The sequence below is a fragment of the Zingiber officinale genome, chromosome 7B (genome assembly GCF_018446385.1).
Source record: "Zingiber officinale cultivar Zhangliang chromosome 7B, Zo_v1.1, whole genome shotgun sequence".
Classification (NCBI taxonomy): domain Eukaryota; kingdom Viridiplantae; phylum Streptophyta; class Magnoliopsida; order Zingiberales; family Zingiberaceae; genus Zingiber; species Zingiber officinale.
This window is the reverse complement of record NC_055999.1, coordinates 44,224,042-44,246,122: the sequence shown is the minus strand read 5'-3', so window position 1 is coordinate 44,246,122 and position 22,081 is coordinate 44,224,042.

Sequence of the window (22,081 nt, the reverse complement as noted above, 5' to 3'; positions counted from 1 at the left end):
GAGCTTGGCTGGTTTATAATTGAACCGAGCTCGAGCTTTATTTAACGAATATATTCATGGCCCATGAGCTTATTCGAGCTTTTATCGAGCCTAAACGAGCTTAATAAATATAAATCATAAATTTAAATATTCATTAAAAACTAAATTATATAATATTATTATTAAAATTTATAATTTTATTCTAATAAATAAATTTAATATATTTATCTATATTTTTCATAAGTAGAGTGTAAAATTTATAAATTCAATATCAAAACTATTATTTTTTTATTTAAAAGTTACTTAATGAGCTTAACGAACGTGTTCACGAGCTAACGAGCCGAATATTGCGAAGTTTGAGCTTGGCTTGTTTATCTTAACGAGCCTCATTAAACAAGCTCAAACGAGCTTTTATCGAATCGAGCTTCGAATAGCTCGCGAGTGGCTTGGTTCATTTACACCCCTACTCCTCAGAGTTTACATCATTTGATGTATGGGCTATCAGCCCTCACTAGTGGAAGACATAATAAACGCTGATCGAGGGCTACATCATGCCATTATGCCTCGGGTATATGGTCAGGTACTCTGGACTGCAAGCCATCGCACTATCACAATAACATGTGGGCGGTCCAATACTCCAATATAAAGCTAGGTTCATAGTTTTTACTTTTTAATATTCTTTATTTAGCATCTTAATTATTTTACTTTAAGGCTTCTATATTATTCATTTATCATAATTATTCTTTCATATCAAATGATAATATTTTCATATAAAGTCTGTTAATTTATCATCATAGGGTTCACAGATAAAAAGACTACAAGTATCAACAGCATAAAATATCAAGGAGCATGGAAGGTCAAGCAATATTAATGATAGGTATCAACGGAAGAGTATGTCAGAATATTTATTTTATTTTTAAAACACCCCTTCCCATCTTCATTTCCATATAAACCCACATGTCGAAATGAAATAATATCAATTATTTATCCCCTAATGAATTAATTATTTTAACACACATTGCACTATTTTAAATATCATTTTAATTTCCTTTTTGAAAAAATACTATAAACATATACATAATCCATTTTATCTATTTATTCATGCACAAGAAAATGTATAACGAGTCAAAGGAGAATTTACCTACCTTATGTATAGCAAAAACTTTGAGTGTCGGTAGGTCATCATGCTCCACTCGAGCACGTGTCTACAAACATAATACCTAACATAACTCAACTAATCAAAATATTAGCTAATAAGAATAATAACCTAAAATCTAAACATTGACTACAATTCAAAATACATGAATTATTTTCATCTCGCTACCTCATAATATTCCCCATCCCAAAATTGATTTGGATCAAATATATCTCGTATGTTTTCTCCATAATTAGTTTAGGTACCTTCATCCTATTAACATTATGAAAAGGATATCAAGACAAATAAAACAAAATGATATCAGATTCACCTTGAGGAAAAGTGATCGCTATTGTTCATTGCTAGAAATCAAGAAAAGAAGTCGTAGAGAGTAGGACAAACTAGAGGGTGAAATAGCTGAAATGTTGAAAGAAAAAGGAAGGAGTACCTTTTCCTTTTCACTGGTGGCCTCAACTAACTCCAACTGAGGCTCCGGTGGTTGTGGTGAGCTAGGAAGACAACAAAAGAAGCAGGGAGGAGGGTTACTTCCTTTATCATTTAGACCGAATAGCAATTGTCGTTGCTTGCAGGAGAAGAGAAGTCAGAAGAAAATGTTAGTACCCTAAGGTAATTTTGATATGGTCAACTAAGTTCAGTTAGGTCCTATTGTGTATGATCCTTGTGTCTAAGTGTGTAGGAGCTTAGGAAAATAAGAAGTCAAGTAGAAGACACAGCTAGCGAGAAGGATGGTACTAGAAGGGAGTCGATGGGCTCGGTACATTAGAAAGATGAGATGTTGTGGAAGAGTACACCGACGGACGAGAAGGATGCGTGTGCCAGTCTTAGGGATGAGAAGCTGGAGAGAAAGGCTGCTCGAGGAGAAGGTCAGAGTTGGGTTTGGGTGAGCTCAACTTCGGTTAGTCGGAGAATCACTTACGCGAAGAGATCAGCTTTTCAGCTGAGTTACCCTGTGGAAGGCACCTTCCATGGCTGGAAGGCGCCTTCGATGAACAGTGCAAAGGTGCCTTCCAGCCTATTGAAGGTGTCTTCCCTAGCTATTAGCCAAAGATAAAATTTTATCTTCGGTGATAAGATTTGCTACACTAGAGGAGCCTTCCACCCTATTGAAGGTGTCTTTCAGCTTTGGATAGAATTTTCCAAGGGTTATAAAAAGACCCTTAGAGTTAGAAATAATTTAATAACTTGAACAACAAGTATTATACACTTTCCTAGTCTTTCTTTTGAGCTATCAACTTCTGTAATAGGCTTCTTCGCCTGTAACAAAAGAGAATTCTAGTGGAGCTTTCTTCAACACCTCGAATTAACAACCACCTAGGTTATAACCAAGTAAATAGAATTTCCCTCTTACTTCCTTTATTTAGTTGTTCAATTAATTCATTATTATTATTATTCTAGTCTAATCTAATCAAAGGATCAAGAAAGAGGCTATTTTTTTATAGGCAATTCAACTTCTCTTACCGGCCCCGCTACGCAAACAGAAAAGGGGCTATTGTGCTTGAGAAGAAGAAAGGGGAGAGCACTACCATTTGTTGCTGGTAGAGAAGAGAAAGAGGAGGAGAAGAGAGAAGGATGAATTGGGAGAAGAAGAAAGGGGGAAAAGAAAAGGAATGGGGTGGTATGGTCTTAACATGGGGTTGTCCTTTTTTTCATTTTTTATCTTTTTTTCAATACTTAACGGTGATTATAAATGGCGTGGAAAATCTTCCTCGAGTAGGATGCCAATACACATGGTTGAATGGGATGGTTTTTTGTAAACTTGATAGAGCAATGGTAAATCTACATGGATGGAACAAGATGGCAGGAGCATGGCAAATTTCAAAACCTCAAGATATGTTTCTGATCATACACCATGCATTGTCACTGTAATGGATGAAGGAAGGCATGTCAAGAATCCCTTCAAATTCAATAATATGTGGGCAGCACATGATTAGTTTCAACCCCTAGTCTTGGGAGCATGCTGGATGATAGGGTATTCATAGCTCAACTCAATACAAGCTGAAGTTGAATCTCAACTCCCAGAAAATAGAGTTCAAGTAACTCAACAGACTCCACTTCCAAGCACATAACAGAATGGTAACCCTAGCTCAAGAATAACTACACAACTTACAACAAAATGGGTTAACCGAGGGATCATATAAAGGCAACTACAAACAAGTGCAAAAGACAGCAGCCTAACTTAGTGAAGTAGAATATTTGTCTTACAAGCAATGTTCCAAATGCAAATATTTTAGTGAGGTGGACAAGAACAACACATATTTCTACTCATTATAAAGAGGATCAACGAAGGAGGGAGATAGTTGCACTGGAGAAGTCGAGAGGAAATCACAACCAGTTCCCAAGTGATAGTTACTAAATTCATGGAGGCATTCCAAGGATAGTTAGGCACAACTTCTGAAAGAACCCCATTGCAACAAACTTGCCTGCAATATGGTCAATTCTTAACTACAGAGCAAAAAGGAAGCCTCATCAGAGCTCCAACAGAAGAGGGCATCAAACATGCTCTATTTAGCATTGGGATCAGAAAGCTCCATGATGGGTATAACTCAAAATTTTTCAAACACTCCTGGGACATTATCAAAATTGAGTTCATAACTGGCATACAGGAGTTCTTCACAAATGGTAAACTGCTTAAGCAATGGAACCACACAATAATTTTCCTAGTGCCTAAAATCACCTGCGTCGGTAAAGTAACATATTACAAATCAATATCCTATTATATAATTTTCTATAAGGTAATCTCCAAGCTCTTGGCAACAAGGGAAGTAGACACAACTGACTATCTCTTTCACCCGACCCCGACAACATTTGTGGGCAAAAGCATTACAGACAACGTACATCTTGCCCTAGAACTACACCAAGAAGATATTATTCTTAGATGTACACAGAAGGTAGGCTTGCAAAAAGCATATGATATAGTCCACTGGGAATTCCAACATGATGTGCTCACAAGTCACCAGTTCACTAGCACCTTCATAGCTTGGATCAGAGAGTGTCACCACTACATCCTACTCCTTGACCATCAATAGTGGAATGTATAGATATTTCCGAGGGGCTCTGGGACTCAAACAAGGCTAGGAGATTCCTTCTCCCCCTACTTATTTGGTATATGCATGAAATACTTTGTTAGAAGATGGAGAGAATAAAAACTATAACACTCAAGACTGGAGGAAACTAATTTGTATTATCCTTTTTTCTTTATATCTAAATTGTTAAATACATAGGGTATTTATAGGGAATACCCAAGATGTATCTACACAATTACATGAATCAATAATAAATGACATACATGTATCATCCGAAGAGTCATTCATGAATCCTCCAAAAGACCTCCAATATTCATGCACTGAATATTAAATACTTAATTAATCTAGTTTATATTTTCAACATCCCCTCTTAAACCAAATTATTACTCCAAGTCTAAAACACAACTTCTTGAAAACATCAAATTTCAACAATTTCTTGAAGATATCAACAACTCGATCTTGTGACTTTACATACTCAAGCTTCACTTTTTCCTTTAATATGCAATCTCAAATAAAATGATACCTTGTATCAATATGCTTGCAGCTTTCATGAAACACCGAATTCTTGGTCAATACAATTGTGGATTGTGGATTTATTATCAATATAAATCTTCGTCGGATCTTCTTGTGACAAATTCAATTCCTTCAAGAAACTCTTTAGCTAAATAGCTTGGCAAATACAAGAATTAGCAGCTACATACTCCGCCTCATAAGTAGAAAGAGTCACAATAGGTTGCTTCTTAAAATTCCATCTAAAAGTTGAATTTCCCATAAAGAAAATAAACCCAGTAGTACTTTTCTGACTATTAATATCACAGACCCAATCACTATCACAATAGTCAACAAGCTTAAAGTCATCCGAGAAAGCATACAAGATACCATAATTAATTGTACCTTTGATGTAGCGAAGAATACTTTTGGCAATTCTCAAATGTGAAGTAGTAGGAGCTTCCAACGACTCACAAGTCTAACGCCTAAAAGAATATCTAGTCTAGTACAGGTTAAATACCTCAAGCTTCCAACAAGACTCTTGAATAAAGTTGGATCAACTTTTTCACCATCTTGATTCATGTGTGGCTTGATTTCTCATTCCACGGGTGTCCCGACCGGCTTGCAATTTTTCATATCAAACTTCTTGAGAATTTATTTAGCATATCCTTCTTAAGAAATAAATATGTCATCATCTCGTTGCTTCACTTCAATCCTAAGATAGTAGAACATTATGCCAATATCCGTCATCTCAAACTCCTTTATCATAGCTCTCTTAAAAACTTCAAACATCTTTGGATTATTTCCAATAAAAACCAAGTCATCCATATACAAGCAAACAAGTAACATATCACCATTTTTATCATTCCCTATATAGAGAGCATATTCATGTGGACACTTGATAAAACTATTTGCTCAAAAATATTTATCAATTCTACTATTCCAAGCACAGCGGCTTGCTTCAAGCCTAGAGAGCCTTCTTCAATTTTAGCGTATTCTTTTCTTCGTTGGGCACTACATAACCCAAAGGTTGATCGATATAGACTTCTTTCTCCAAGTTTCCATGTAAAAATGTGGATTTTATATCCATTTGATGGATTCTCCAATAGTTTTGAGCTATAATAGAAATGATCAACCGAATTATTTCAAGGCAAGCAACGGGTGCAAATATCAATTCCGGTCTTTTGCTTGTACTCATTGGCAATCAATCTTGCTTTATAATTCTCAACCTCGCCTTGCACATTTCTCTTTATTTTGTACACCCACTTCACACCAATTGTGCTCTTGCCATTCGGTAATGATACTAGCTCCCATGTATTATTCTTTGTAATTGCCTTGATTTCTTCATTCATGGAATTTCTCCATTTGTTATCATGAGTAGCATCGTCATAACTTACAGGCTCAGTTGCTGCTAGTAAGCAAAATTGAGTAAAATTACTAAAATTTACCTCTTCAGTGGCATCATAAATGTCACTCAAACTTCTGAATCTTTAAGGTCCTTCATTCGAGCTTGCTTTATTTATTTGGGAATCTTGTGATGGTGGTGTTGGTGGTGGAGTATTAGGTGGTGCAATGTCTTCTTCCTCATCATCATCAACAAGGAAAGAACTATATCCCCTCTCTTTCTTTGTAGTACTCCACTCCCAAACATCTACTTCATCGAACTCCACATCTCTACTTATGACAATCTTCCCATTGCTTGGATTATGCAACTTGTAGCCTTTAGAGCTTTTATTATAGCCGATGAAGAGATACTTTGCACTTTTATCATCAAGCTTCATTCTTTTCTTATTATGAACATATGTGTAAACAATGCTTCCAAAAACCCTCAAGTGTGAAACACTTGGCTTGTATCCACTCTAAGCTTCTTGAGGCATCATACCATGAACACTTTTGGTGTGACACCGATTCATCAAGTATACTACACAAGAAACAGCCTCGGCTTAATATTTATTCGGTATGTTCTTTCTTTTTAACATACTACTTACCATGTTGAGAATAGTTCAGTTCTTCCTCTCTACCACTCAATTTTGTTGTGGTGAGTATGGGGTTGTCTGTTGGTGTTGCAAGATTGCAAACATAGTCCCACATTGAAAACACATGGGAAAGATCATGGGTTTATAAAGAGAAAAATATCTCCATTGGCATGAGGCCTTTTGGGTAGAGCCCAAGAGCAAAACCATGAGGGCTTAGGTCCAAAGTGGACAATATCATATCATTGTGGAGATATCTAAATTTTTTTCGATCCTACAATTGGTATCAGAGTCTGGACTGCCAGAAGGTTTAACCACCAACTGTGCACAAGAGCTATGGTCTGATTGAGCCATGTGATACAATATTAACCTCGAACAAAGAAAGTGGGGGCTCCTATGTTCAGATCAAGAGGACCAGACACCAGGCAGGAAGTCTTAGTTGTGGCTAGGCAAGGAAGTCCTAGTAGGTCGGATGGACCGAGGGGCAGAAAAACCTGGTGGGTCGAGGATCGGACATGGGAAGCCTGTGGTCCTTTGTTTGAGGGGGGATTGTTGGTGTTGCAGGGTTGCAAACATACTCCCACATTGAAAATACATGGGAAAGATTATGGGTTTATAAAGAGAAAAATATCTCCATTGGTATGAGACCTTTTGGGTAGAGCCCAAGAGCAAAACCATGAGGGCTTAGGCCCAAAGTGGACAATATCATATTATTGTGGAGATATCTAAATTCTTTTCGATCCTACAGAATACACTCTCATATGCAAGGAAAGCATAGCTGATCAAATCTATCTTGCGGGGAGTTAAATGTTTTTGGTGTCCATCTTACCTCTATCTTTTGGCATTATAGATTGAATATACTTATATGCCAAAGCTTCACGTGGACTGCCAAAGACCCCCTATAGCTTGGTCACATATGAGCAAAACAAAAATGGAAGGAAGATTAGAGTTCCGTCACTTGAAAGCTTGGGACACTACTTTGCTAACTAGAGTGTTATGGCGCATACATAATAAGTAGAATTTATGGGAGTGACAGGCTAAATGCACAAATAGATTCCCCACTCATTAAGAAATTATTACAGATACGAGATACACTTTTACTCTCCATTGGATTTGCAGCATTGGCACTAAAACGTCCCCTTTTTTTTATTTGTACATGTCCAAGCATGCAGATGTCTCGAATCATAATTGTACTACCACCATACATATTCTCAATTTAACTAAATTACTTGTAACAATAACTACCAATAACATTTGACACTGGTCATATGGTCCCTGAACTTACTCTATGAAAGGAAATATTTAGCTATGCGGAAACTAGACTAAAAGGTCTTCAGGTTGTACTACCATTGTCCCAAGTTGGCTCACTAGTCATTGCCTCTTGCCTCATTCGTCTCCTTTCATAAAAAAAAAAGTTATAATCTATGAGTCAAGAGACTCAGCACATTCAGAACTGTGTTATGCATTAGTTAGCGCCTATAGTCTAGTGTATTGAGGGATACCCAGGCTAAGTAACTTAGGACTTACCTACTAGCATATTATGGGCATGAGCATAGGCATTGACATAGGCATATGAGCATAAACACAAGCATAGGCGTGTAAATAAATTAAGCATAAAATAGATATAATCAAGAATATGTATATAAGCATAGGCATAAGCATACTTATATGACATAAGCATACACATAGGAATAGATTAAATCATAAGCATCAGTGTGCAAATAAGCTTAGAATGAAAATAAGTATAACTACATAGGGTTAGTGAGCTCCCAGCATAAGGACACCGATCATAATCCCCATCCCATTTATGAATACCAAGTTATGTATTTATACTGTTATCACAACCATGTTTCTAAAAAGGATCATATATCGTAAAATCTTTTTAAAGCACAGTTTGATCATTGACAGTGACTATTTATCATTATATGGTCGATTAATCAATCTTAACATATAAAGCCATGGTACCAAGCGGTGGGACATCAACAACTACTTTTTCATTACTGTCTCTTGGCCTATAGTTGGCGGGGTCTCCAGCAACCCTTTTGTCATTGGGTTGTGGCCTATGGAAATCTGGTGTTGGGCTCCCTTTGGGGCCTTGGCTCGTAAATGGGGTTCCTTTGGGGTCTTTTCCCTCATAGTATTTCCATCAAATCATTATCATTTTGTCACAGTTAACTTATCTGATATTAGGCTCCCTCCGGGGCCTTTTTCCTCATGGTATCCTCATTAAATTATTAACATTATCATTATCACTTTATTACAGTTAACTTACTCAATATTGGGCTCTCTCTAGGGCCTTTTCCTGTAAACGGGCTCCCTCTAGGGTCTTGTCCCTCACGATATCCACATTAAATCTTTATCATTATCATAATTATCTTCATAGCATGTTAAATCCTAAGAATCCGCAAACTTAACATGTAACCTATAAATATTATCATGATAAGATGTAGGAAGAAATATAAACATATACCTAAACCTAGAATTCTGTAATTTACCTCTATCACCTTAGGGTATCATAATCAAACATAAGATCATGACTTAAGCACAAACATGCAATATTCATAACATAAGCTTAAGCAAGATTTATGCATCAGCATAGCATGAGCATGCATAGAAACTTAGGCATGACATAATTGTAAACCCAAATGTAAGCATGCAAATTCATATCATACCTTTAGACTAAAATTATCATGATGTGAAGCAAGAGTAAGCACAAGCACACTAAGCAAATTCTGAAACTTACAATTTATAGAAGCTATCATGGTATCACTTTCTTAAAACATAAAAGAGAATAAAGAGATATTAAATCTGAAACCTTCCAATCGTACAATCCATCTAGAGCATCAAGGAAAGTGCCACCTCTAACAAAAAGCAAGTATAAGGACCTAAATATGATTCTAAGGAAAATACATGATTTATAGCTTAACTTGTTGAACCCTAAGGATCCAAAACTATTATCACTTTGATGAGTTGTTAAGGTTACTGATTTCCTAATATTTATCATGATACAAACCAAAATTTAAGCTAAAACATGTGATATTAAACAACTAGCATGCCAACAACATCATTCAATGGCTTTACTACATGGAATATGAAATCCCCCCACATATTTTTTTTACGGTATTTAAGGGACCTTAAATTCTAAAAAATATCCTAAAATGTTCTCTATACAGTAACCATGAGTTTCATAATTTTAATGGTCATTGTATGCATCAATAAAATGAAGAAACTACATAAAATTTTAAAACTACAAACAAGGATATGATTTAATGAAGCATGAGGAATCCTAACATTTTCACCAATGATTAAATGACAGTAAATTTAGATTTAATTCACGTAAATGTTTTACATACAAAAACCATGAGTTATCTAATTTTAAGGGGCATTGTACACATCAAAAGAATGAAGAAACTACATAAATGTTAAAACAACAAACAATGTTCCTATTTCATGAAGTATAAAGGAACCTAACATGTTCACCAACAATTAAATGACATTAAATTAAGATTTAATTCATCTAAATATTATTAATATAGTAACCATGAGTTCTCTAATTTTAAGGGTCATTGTATGCATCAAAAGAATGAAGAAACTACATAAATTATTAAAACTACAAACAATAACAATGATCCGATTTAATGAAGCATGAAGAATCCTAACATTTTCACCATTGATTAAATAACATTAAATTAAGACTTAATTCACATAAATGTTTCCATATAGTAACCATGAGTTATCTAATTTTAAAGGTCATTATACGCATAAAAAGAATGAAGAAACTACATGAAATGTTAAAACAACAAACAATGTTTCGATTTCATAAAGTATGGAGGAACCTAACATTTTCACCAGAAATTAAATGACATTAAATTTGGAATTAATTCATCTAAATGTTCTCCATATAGTAACCATGATTTCTCTAATTTTAAGGGTCATTGTATGCATCAAAAGAATAGAAACTCTACATAAAATGTTAAAACTACAAACAATAGTCCGATTTAATGATGTATGAAAAATCCTAACATTCTCACCAGTAATTTAATGATATTAAATTTAGTTTTAATTAATCTAAATGTTCCCCATATAGTCTTTTAAATTTTCATATTGTGAGACAAATTTAGAACATCCAGAAGATAAAGAACATGCACAAACTTGCAAAGTAGAACATGATGAACAACCTTTAACATTCAGTGAGGAACCACCCCCCTTCAAGAAGTCTGAACCCCTCTATTCATACTAACCATTTGAAGCTTAGGAAAGGAACATAAACTAGAGAATTTCTAAAAAAAATAGCCAAGAATATCAAACATGGAATCCGATGTTTCACAAACTATAGAAAACCAACTAAAACATTAACAAGGTAGGGAATATACCTTTGAATCTTTAGCTATTACCCCCTCTTCTTGTCTTCCCTTGGAGCTATAGAACTGGTGGAACTTGGTGAAGATGAGGGGCTTAGAGCCAGCTGGAATCTAAGAACAAGGTGGGGTTTTATGTGAGGATTTTATATAAGATGGGGGTATTAGGACTTGTTCTAAATCTTATTCACAAAATCATGTAAATTTTCATACTAGATAGATTTTATAAATGATAAGTCTTATATATTTTATATGTTATACATGTTATGTATATATAGCTATATTAATCCTTTATTTAATTTTATATATAAGGTGGGAGTATTAGGTCTTGTTCTAAATCTTATTATACTAGACAGATTTTATAAATGCTAAGTCTTATATATTTTACATGTTATACACGCTATGTATATATAGCTTATTAATCCTTTATTTAATTTTATATATAAGGTGGGGGTATTAGGACTTGTTCTAAATCTTATCACTAAATCATGTAAATTTTCATACTAGATAGATTCTATAAATGCTAAGTCTTATATATTTTTACATGTTATACACGTTATGTATATATATAGCTATTTTAATTCTTTATTTAATTTTATGTACACAATATAAATTTATATATAACTTCGGTATAAAATTTTATAAGTCTCTAATAATTTTATATATATATCCTACTATTTCCTTAATACAATTGATTAATAAATTCATAATTAAATCTAAATTATTCAAATAACCTTCTTAACTAAGTAATTGGGTTTTCGGGCACTAATAATTTTATAAGTCTCTAATAATTTTATACCTATTTATATCCTACTATTTTCTTAATATAATTGATTAATAATTTCATAATTAAATATAAATTATTCAAATAACCTTCTTAATTGAGCAATTGGGTTTCAGATACTACAAGCGATTTGCAGAGTTATTCAATCAACCAAGTAAGGGCACCAAGCACACATATGGCTTTTTCAGACACAACAGGGAAACCTTGGGTCGGGACCGTGTGGAAGAGATATATGCAGCCAAGTCGTGCATTCACTCTATGACTACTAGCACATCATAAACTACCTACTCGAGACAGGATAGACAACATGGAGGATAAACATTGTACCTTTTGTGGCCTTGAGAAGGAGATGCAGGAGCATATCTTCTTTCGGTGTTCGAATATTAGTCAACTCTCGAGTGGATCAAATGGTGGCTGCACATGATGCAAGAGATGACTACCTACAGGAGAATACCGTGAGTATTCAGTCAACACTACTATGGCACTAGCAAGTTGGATATGATCTAAAATTTCATACATGAACAATTATCATGTTTATCTTTGTATCAGGGTGTAGCAAAGATTTAAAATTATATGAAGTTGATCGTCGCCGTTAGTGTTCCGACAACAATGATTACTGCCGAGTCATGATAACAGGGCGGAGTCAACATCGCTTGTGGCAGGGAGAGCAACGATGATAAAACTATCAATGAGGAAAGTAATGAATACGATGACATGGTGGTCAGGAAGGAAGGTAGCGACGGCAGGGTCACGGTTGCGGTTGTGGCGGTGTCCCACATATATAGCGCACTAATAAGGAGAAAGTTTGTCGCAGTTGTGCTAGTCAAGTCGCGGCTAGACGCATGCAAGGAGAGTCAAGGAAGGTGCGGCACCGGCTACTAGTGCAGTAGATAGAGTAGTACACGTAGGGAGGTGAAGCAACACATAAGGAGAAATTTAGGTTTAGTTAAAATTTTTGGTAATACAATAGGGAAAAATAAGGATTAAAATAAAATTATTATAACTCATATGAGCTAAAATAAAATGAGGATAAGATGAAAATAAAATTTTATTTGTAAGTTTTTAAAAATAGGTGAGGCTGGAACCTATCCTAACCAAGGATACTCCGCCCCTACTTTGTATGTTTTACTATCGTGCAAATATATTTATCTTATTATTATTATTAATAATAATAATAATAGCACAAGGTACATAATGCGACATCCACGTAAAACAAGATGGTAAAACTGGACATCAGAAGTGAATAAAATATAGAAGATAAAGACATGCCCTGTATCTCCATAAATTCATAGTCTATCAGGCAAAACTTCCATTGCCTTGAATAAATTGTAAAGAATGTCCCACAGCTCAACTGCTAGAAAATAAGGCAAAGTAGGGTTTATTGGCTGAGGAATAAAAATGTTCTTGTGGAAGAAAACAGATTCAGACTGTTGCTTCTTTGACATAAGTGATAAGATCTGAACGCTCTTGCGGCTTCTTCAGGCCAGGGAAAACCATCTTAGCACCAGGAATATACTGCATTAAAAAAATGAAATTATAATTAGAAAAAGAACATATGAATAGCCATGATGGCAAGTTTATGAATGGAAATGTAAGTCCACATATGAAACCATCCTTTGTCTCAAATAGGGTCTTCCCAATCCCTTCTGAATTCGACAACTTCCCTCCATATCAATGCTAGCTCGTCCAAAGATATTAGTTGCGTCCATTAATCCAGTTTGAAGGAAAGAACAAAGGTGACCCTTCTAAGGAAAGTTTATAATTTATGAAGTTCTAAATACAATTTCATTGGCAAAAGGTGGAATCGTCACTCTAGCGACCCCCTAGCCCCGGCCTCACAAGATTCTAGAGGGAGTAAATCATGGTTAATGCTAAGCAGGAAAGGTGACTGGGGGTCGAAGGAATTTTTGACACAGCAGACCAGGATTTTATCCCCGCGTGCAACTGGCGACTTTCGACCCCACGACTTCATTGGCAAGCTACAGGCACCTAACCAACTGATCCAGCCCGTGGGGGCTCTAAATACAATTTCATTGATCTGGTCTCTTGTAGTCAAGATGAATAATAGCATTATTATTTTAAAAAATTTTAATTTCATAAATTGGTTACCATCTTACATTGTCATCAAAAAGAGAGCAGTACTTAAACTATCATGTTTAGCTATTGGGTTTAAAATTAACCAAACTAAAGTGAACAATCAGTTTGATTTAGTGGATCATCAGTACTCAGTTTGAATAACAAAGCTTCAGCTAAATGTCTAAAATTTTGCTAAAAATTTCCAGTTTAACTCATTTCAGTATGCTTTGAACAGTTTGGACGTCCATACGTCAGAGTTAGCACAACCTTAACGTACTAGCTTCAAAACCAGGCATTTAGTAAGGAATAAGAATAATTAAAACAACCCACTTAATGTTGTACTAGACTTCTATATGTGGCTATGTGCCAATGTCGAAGGTCCAATGAAGCAACATCAAGAAACATCAAATACACTAGCGATCACCTTGAGAACCAACTCACAAAGAGAAAAATACTATTAACACTACAAACAAACTGCTTTTTATGATAAATTTGACGACGAAAATTGAAAAAAAAAAATCGTTACAATAATTTTTTACGATGAAATTGACAACGAATATTTTTCGTCACAGAAAACTCGTCCCTAAATATTTGCGGCGAAAAAATAGAATTGTCGTAATTTCTACGATGAAAATAAAATTCATCACAATATTCGTTGCAAATATTTTGCGACGAAAAATTATTGGTCGCAGATTTTTGCAACGAATTATTATATTCGTTATTGATTTTTGCGACGAAATTAAGAATTCGTTGTAAGATTTACGACAGATAATATTTTCGTCATAGAGTTAGTTAGCTCACAAAACTTAAACACTTCTATTTGCAATGAATTTTGATTTTTGCAACGATTTTCAGATTCATCGCAGAATTCGTCACAGAATCTGTGACAAATTATCAGATTCATTGAAGATATTTGCGACGAATTTGCAAATTCATCGCAGTCTCCGACGAATATGAAAAGTCGTCGCAGAATCTAATAGTCATGTTTCGAGATATTATTATAGTTTTGCGACGAAGTTTTTCATCGTAGATTTTTTTGCAAATCTGTGACAAATTAAATTTCCAGATTTGTCGTAGAATCAGTGACGAATCTGCAAATTCGTCACAGAATCTGCAACGAATATGCAAATTCGTCGCAGAATCAAGGACGAATATGCAAATTCATCGCAAAATCTGCGACAAATCTACAAATTTGTCGTAGATTTGTGATAAAATCCGCGACAAAAAAACTTCGTCGCAAAACTGTAATAATATCTCGAAACATGACTATTAGATTTTGCGATGACTTTTCAGATTCGTCGCAGAATCTGCGACGAATGTGTAAATTCGTCTCAAAAATTTACGACGAACATGATAATTTGTAGCAAAATCTAATAATATTTTTTCGATATATTACGATAGATTTGTAACAAAAATATTTCCGCAAAACATAACAATCACCATCCAGAGTTTTATTATTTATGCATTTAAACTGATTAATACACAATATGTATCTAATAAATACACATCCTATCTAACATATCATTTCTAACAATAAAACTATAAACCAAATTACAGTTTATATACATCAAATCCAAATATCACAAAATATTCATAAAATCCAAACATTCCATACTTTAAAATGCAAACATCATCTAAGATCCTTACAATCCAAACATATGATACATCAAAATACAAACATCACAAAAGATCCAATATCCTTACAATCCAAATATATGATACATCAAAATACAAATATCAAAAAAGATCTAATATCCATACAATCCAAACATCATAAAAAGTTCTAAACCATCCATACATCAACAAATTTCCAAACATCAATAAATCTTCTCATCTTCTTCTAATATCTCTTTCTTCCTTCATCAAAATAAAAATATAAACAATATCAATGATTACAATAAAGAAATTACTATATATGAACAAAAAAAATTAATTTTTACTTACTCGGTTTTCATTATGAATAAATTCTGTTTCAAAAAAATTAATAGTATTAAAAAAAAGAAACGTTTACAATCAAATAACTAATATTCGAAAATAATAATTATGAGATAAATAAAATTCATACAAGTTCGGAATGAGAGCTCAGCCGGTTGAGGTACGTAAAGAGCTCGAAATAAAATGAAACTAGTTCCTATAGGTTTCTAAAAATCCCTTAATCGTATAGATGCCCCAAAATATAAATTTTACCTAATATATTGAGATTATTAATTTTATGAAGGCGATTAACGTTTTTCGGATATCTTCGAGGTAAAAAAATCACCGGTGAGATAAAATTAGTGGTTAAGGACATTTATAAAATCAGGAGATTCATAAGAACCCATAAAAACTGATTTCATCTCATTCTAAGCTCTCTAGGTACCTCAACCATTTTTGAATATTTCAAAATAAGTGTCACTTCTTAATTACACCTTCGTATAGAAATTTAACTAAGTCTTACATGCTCATAATTGATTTAGCAAATTAGGAATAAATATAATAGGTCAAATTATTTTTTTATAGGCATTTCTATGATCAGAGAAATTTTAGTAATCTATAGGAATTGATTTTATCACATTCTGAGCTCTCTAAATACCTCAACCAGCCCAGAAAATTTATATATAAAAAAACTCAAATATATGATGAATTTTGAAATCAATTTCTATAGATTCCTAAAATTTTCCTGATTTTATAAATGTCCTCAACCACTAATTTTACCCCACTGGTGCTTTTTTTACTGCGAAGATGGCTGAAAAATATTAATCACCTTCATAAAATCAATAATCTCAATATATTAGGTAAAATTTATATTTAAGGTCATCTATATGATCAGGGGATTTTTAGGAACCCATATATAGGATCTGGTTTCATCTCATTCCAACCTCTCTAGGTACCTTAATCGGTCTCGAAAAATTTCTTTTTCTAAAAAATAATATTTATAATCTACGATGAATTTTTAAATTCGTCGCATATTTGAGATTTAAGTTTTTTATATATATAAATTTGGAATTTCTGGCACTACTGGGAAAACAAATGATTTTTTGCGACGAATCCTAAATTCGTCGCAAAAATTATGACGAATCCTAAATTCATCGCAAAAATCACGATGAATCCTAAATTCGTCGCAAAAATTACAACAAATCCTAAATTCCTCTCAAAAATTATGACAAATCCTAAATTTGTCGCAATATTTGCGACAAATATTTTAGTTCGTCATTAATTTCTAATAAAGTTTGCAACGAATATTATCTTGTCGTTAATTGACAACAAAATTATTTTTGTCACAAACGTTATTGCTAATCTGCGACAAGTTCTTTTTTGCCACAAAAGTTATCACAAATTTACGATAAATAATTTTTGTCGCTAAATTATAGTTTTTTTTAATGTAAATAACTGGAGATTATTAAAACGTAGGCATTAGGTTTTTTCAAATTTCTCAACATTAGTCTATTTATTAAAAACTAAAAAACAATTAATCCTATCTCCTAATTATTTAGTATATAAATAACTGACTCAGTAGATATTCTCCTAAAAAAAATTAAACTACCTAGCTCGCTATGATATGAACAAAACAGATTTGACAATCTATAAAAATTAAAGCTTCCTAAATAAAATTTTAAAAATTTTGACCACATCACCTAATTATTAGCTTCCAAAAAGAATGATGAAGATAATTTACTTTAAGCATATTATTTCATTTAGTTACAAGCACACTAACAATAGAGAAACTTAGTAGGCTATATCAAATTTTACGTCATCATTGGCCATGCTAAAAGGAATAGGAAAGGGATAGGTTAATATGAGGATGTCATAACTGACCAACATATTATCTAATTAGGATGTAGCTGTTGGTTAACAACAATATGGAAGTAGGTTCTACGCATTATAATCATTCTGGGTAAGTAGTTGAATTTGATTATTGATCCTGTCTGAAAATGATAGGGATGACGCCCTGGACAGGTGGTGCTACTGTTGATCGAGAGATAACTCTGCTAGGAAGAAACGATGATGCCTGATACTCCTTCCGGTTCCTCTCTGTGCACACTCCAAAGAACAAACAAAACGTTAGGATGAAAACTAGGGAGGGGGTCCCTGGCGTAGGTCCTTCAATGCTCAAGTCAGTATGATGGCCGAACAAAAAGTGGAGAAGATGAATAATAAAATGTGAGTGTGTAATGTTGCGTACCTCGTCAATAGAGAGAACCCTTATTATATCGCTTCTCATAACCTCAGTAATAATGAGGCGACAAGAAATATTTGGTGCCAGAAGATGTCGAGTGATGAAAGGCATACAGTCTTCCTCTGAGAAATCTTCCATTTTACGTGTATGAACAGTCTTTTATAACCTCCGCAATAATGATAGAAGTTGAGTAGCTACTCTCATAAGAAGGTTTCGTTGCATGTATGTGTAAGATATCAAAATATTCCCTATGAATAACTGTTATTCTCTGACGGATTGTTGTGATTCCTTGACAATGTTGTCCCTTGGAGGTAATATGACCGAACTCGTATCTAACCGACTATATGTAATAGGAGATTGTAATAAGAATGGAGAACTAAGTCCCTCCAGCCGGACTAGATATTAGGCTGAGTGGACTATATGTTGAGTTGCATTATAATAGTGAGAAATGAGTTATCCTCTAAGCCTGAATGGCACTGAGTTAGACCGATTGTATACTGATAGTTCTTTTGATGGAAGGGGAGAGCTCAGTCCTAGGTCTGTCCGACACTTTAGACCTAGCAATCATATGTAACAAAACTTACCCCTGAACTGTTATGTTGGGATATGGAAGTTTGACAGGATCTCATCCTGGTCAGCTGTATGTTGGGAGATATTGCCTTTGTTGTATGCTGAGAAAATACTTCTGGAGGATAGGGCGCTAAGACCCTTTTGGCAGGCCGACATTAGGGTCATCTAGATTTATCTTATATATCTTAGCATCAAGTGAAGTGATAAGTCCTCCTAGTTCGGCTAGTTATTAGGGTCGGTTGACCGTATACAAAGAGACTTCTACCTAAAGAATGGGGAACTGAGTCCCTTAAGTTTGACCGACTACTGGAATGATCGGCTTTATTCTGAGAGTCATAGCGCTGAGTGAGGAGTTGAGTCATGGTGAGAATAATCCATTCAGATACATCTATTCTAACTTTGACTGTCACCTCACCCTGACTTTGACCACCACCTTATCTTGACTCTGAATGACACATCATCTTTGGGTCCACTTATAACACACCATATCACTAGTCTTCTCTTCAAGTCTAGTCGAAGGAGACTAATATTTAACTGACTAGACTCAAGTCTTATTTCTATCCGATCATCCAATTTACTGGTTTGGTCGGCTGGTCGTGCTTCTACTCACCCATTAATGCTACAGTCAACATTATTTTCCTTGGAAAAATATGTGTCAAGCCCTTGACATGCTAGGCAATACGTCAATGATATGTAGGAAAATACTTTTAGCGAAATGATTTAAGTTATCTCGTCCATCATAAATATCCATTTATCGGTAAGCAACATGTGTCCCACTACCACATTCTCTAAAGTGACGGCTAACGCAAGCCTTTTCGTACGAACCAACGATGCTTCCTCCTTTATAATCAACCGGTCGCCAATGATTAGGCCATTTTAGTCAGACAATTGAGATTGAAAAATCACTTATGACTTTTGTTTAAAAACCTTAAGTGTCACAAAAGGAAATTATTTGTGCCTTGTCTTCTCCAACCCTTTCTTGCGGCGATTTCTGTCGACAAGCTTTCCTTTCTTATAAACTGTAGTTGTCCTCATCGCCCCCTCCTTGCCATGTTACATTCTTTAAAGACCAACTTCTCGCAGGTTTATGCTTTCCAATTCCCTATTTTTTATATGAGATAAGTTGTTACTTCAATATTCCTCTTCAATAATTTACACCCAATGCCTTCTGCACTATATGTAGAATGTTTATTTTGTTCCGCCTATATGTATTCCTCTGACCCCGAAGTTTCCTTGAAGAGAAGATGCAAGAGGCGCCAACTCGTCCCTACCACTCAACTCCTTCGAGGACAAGTGTCTCCAATTACTACACCTTCTCCCCATCTTACACCCATCCGGGAAGAAACCCCGACTCCATCTTTCGAGCGAATACCATATGCTCTTCCTTGTGGTAGTCCGGCCCAAGGGGAGGTTGTGTCCCTTCTAGGCAGTTCTCTAGCTGTGCCTACTCCATATTCACTCCCCTCTCTTCCAATTTCTCCCCTTACCGAAGCTGCACCCGCCGCAACTTCCTCCAGCCAGTCGAAAAGTCATTATCAATTTTTGGTTGTATACAACCTACTGTCCGCCCAAGCAATAGCTTCTCCATCGGCTCTACTATCAGCATGCAGTCGAATATTACCGAAGGGCCCATTAATTGAGGCCTGAGAGTTAGCCATGAGCCGAGTTGACAAGCACACTCTGGTTGAGATGGCGGATAAGTATTCTTATGACTTAACCAAAGTAGGTTTTAGCTTTCTTATCTTCTTTTATTCATAATACCTCTAATGATGATCTGTCTATAGCTTTGGGGAGTCGGGATGAACTTAACCCAATCCATGGCAAACTTGGCCTAGGAAAATGAGGCCTTAAAGGGGCGACTAGCAAAGGCAGGATCTATCTATGCCTCCACCCGATTCCCATAGGAAAGTTAGGCTCAACTCAACTACCTAATCAAGTTAGAATGGCAACTTCAGGAAGCTCAGGCATCAACGAAGGCTAAAGAAAAGAGAGTGAAGTCATCAGAGGGTGCCCTAGAAACCACCAAAGATACACTACGATTCGAAACAACCAGGCGAACCAAGGTGATGACAGATCTGGATGAGAAAATTGCTGAAATCCAGAGCCTCTCTACTCAGTTAGAGGAGCTGAGAGCTATTCATGCTTTGGAGATGGGTACAAAAGAAGCCAAACTAACGGTCATAACCCACCTGTTATCAGAGTAGTAACAAAGGGTGGACGCTTAAAGAACTGAACTGGAGTCCCTGCAAGTGGAAGTAGAGGCCACAAAATTCGAGTTAAATGCCTCTAAATCTAAGATAGTAGGAACTATATTCAAGTTGACTGCTTCCTGGGTGGAACTAACTACCTACTAGGCAAGGGAGAATGAGCGCTTTGAGACTAGGAAAACAACCTACCTCCAGATACGAGAGTTCAATATCAATTGTCACCTCCATCAACAAAGCATTTCTTGTTGGTGTTGAGAGGTCTATTGTGTAACTTCTTGAGGGTGGTTACATGGTGTTAGAACCTCCCACCTGATTTCTAAACTAGCGTCTTCCCTAAGTTTGTGTACCATATCTTGTATGTTAGCCCCTTTTATGGGCCAAGCAAACTTCCATGTAACCAGACTTTGATTTTGCTTAATCTTGTTTCGTTCTTGGTCACTTCTCGCTGCTAATTTTTCTTAGTATTCATGAGTACTCCAAGTATTTAAGTGGGAGTATCTTAGTCTTACTTTATATACTTAGCAACTTATAAGACAAAGCACATCCTTAAGTATTTAACAAACATCGATGATCAGACAGGCTTCAGGTTGATCGGATATATGGTAAGGACCGCAATCCTGGGCACTTAACTACTTCAGTGACAAAATTATGAAGGCCCGACCGACTTAGAGTTGATCGGATACATGGTATGTGTAAGGTTCTAGTGCGCTAAACACACAGAAAGCAAAGCAGAAAAATTAATTAGATCCATTCCAGAAGATCTATGCGAAGGAGAAAATATATACTAAGTTTGTTAAAGGGAGTTATACCTTCGGAGCATAAACACGAACTCCCGATAACAAGGATCTCAACACGATCATGTGGGCATGCCTCTAGTGGTATCCACATGAATAAGTCTTCTGTCTGTCTCATGAACTCTCGAAGTGGGGAAGAAAACCAACCAAAGGTTGTGCTAGTAACCACAAGGGGAGGTTTCGGCCAAAGGTGGAAGAAGAAGGAAGAAGAAGATGCATATCTTAAAAATGAGATAGAAAAGACCTTTTGTACTTCATCCAATGAATACACTTAATGAGCATTAATACTCCATTAAGACAAGAGCCTTTTGGTCTTCCTTCAAGAATTCAAATCAACATTTGAATTCTTCATCAGTCAATGGTCAATTGTGAAATAGACCTTTCATCTTCCTTCATACAATTCAAATTCAATGAGTCACTATTTCATTAATTTAAATTGACCCAATGAGTCTAGTATGAATTGAACTCAATCCAATAATTAAATCTAATTGAGTCTAACTCAATAAGTCTAATTTG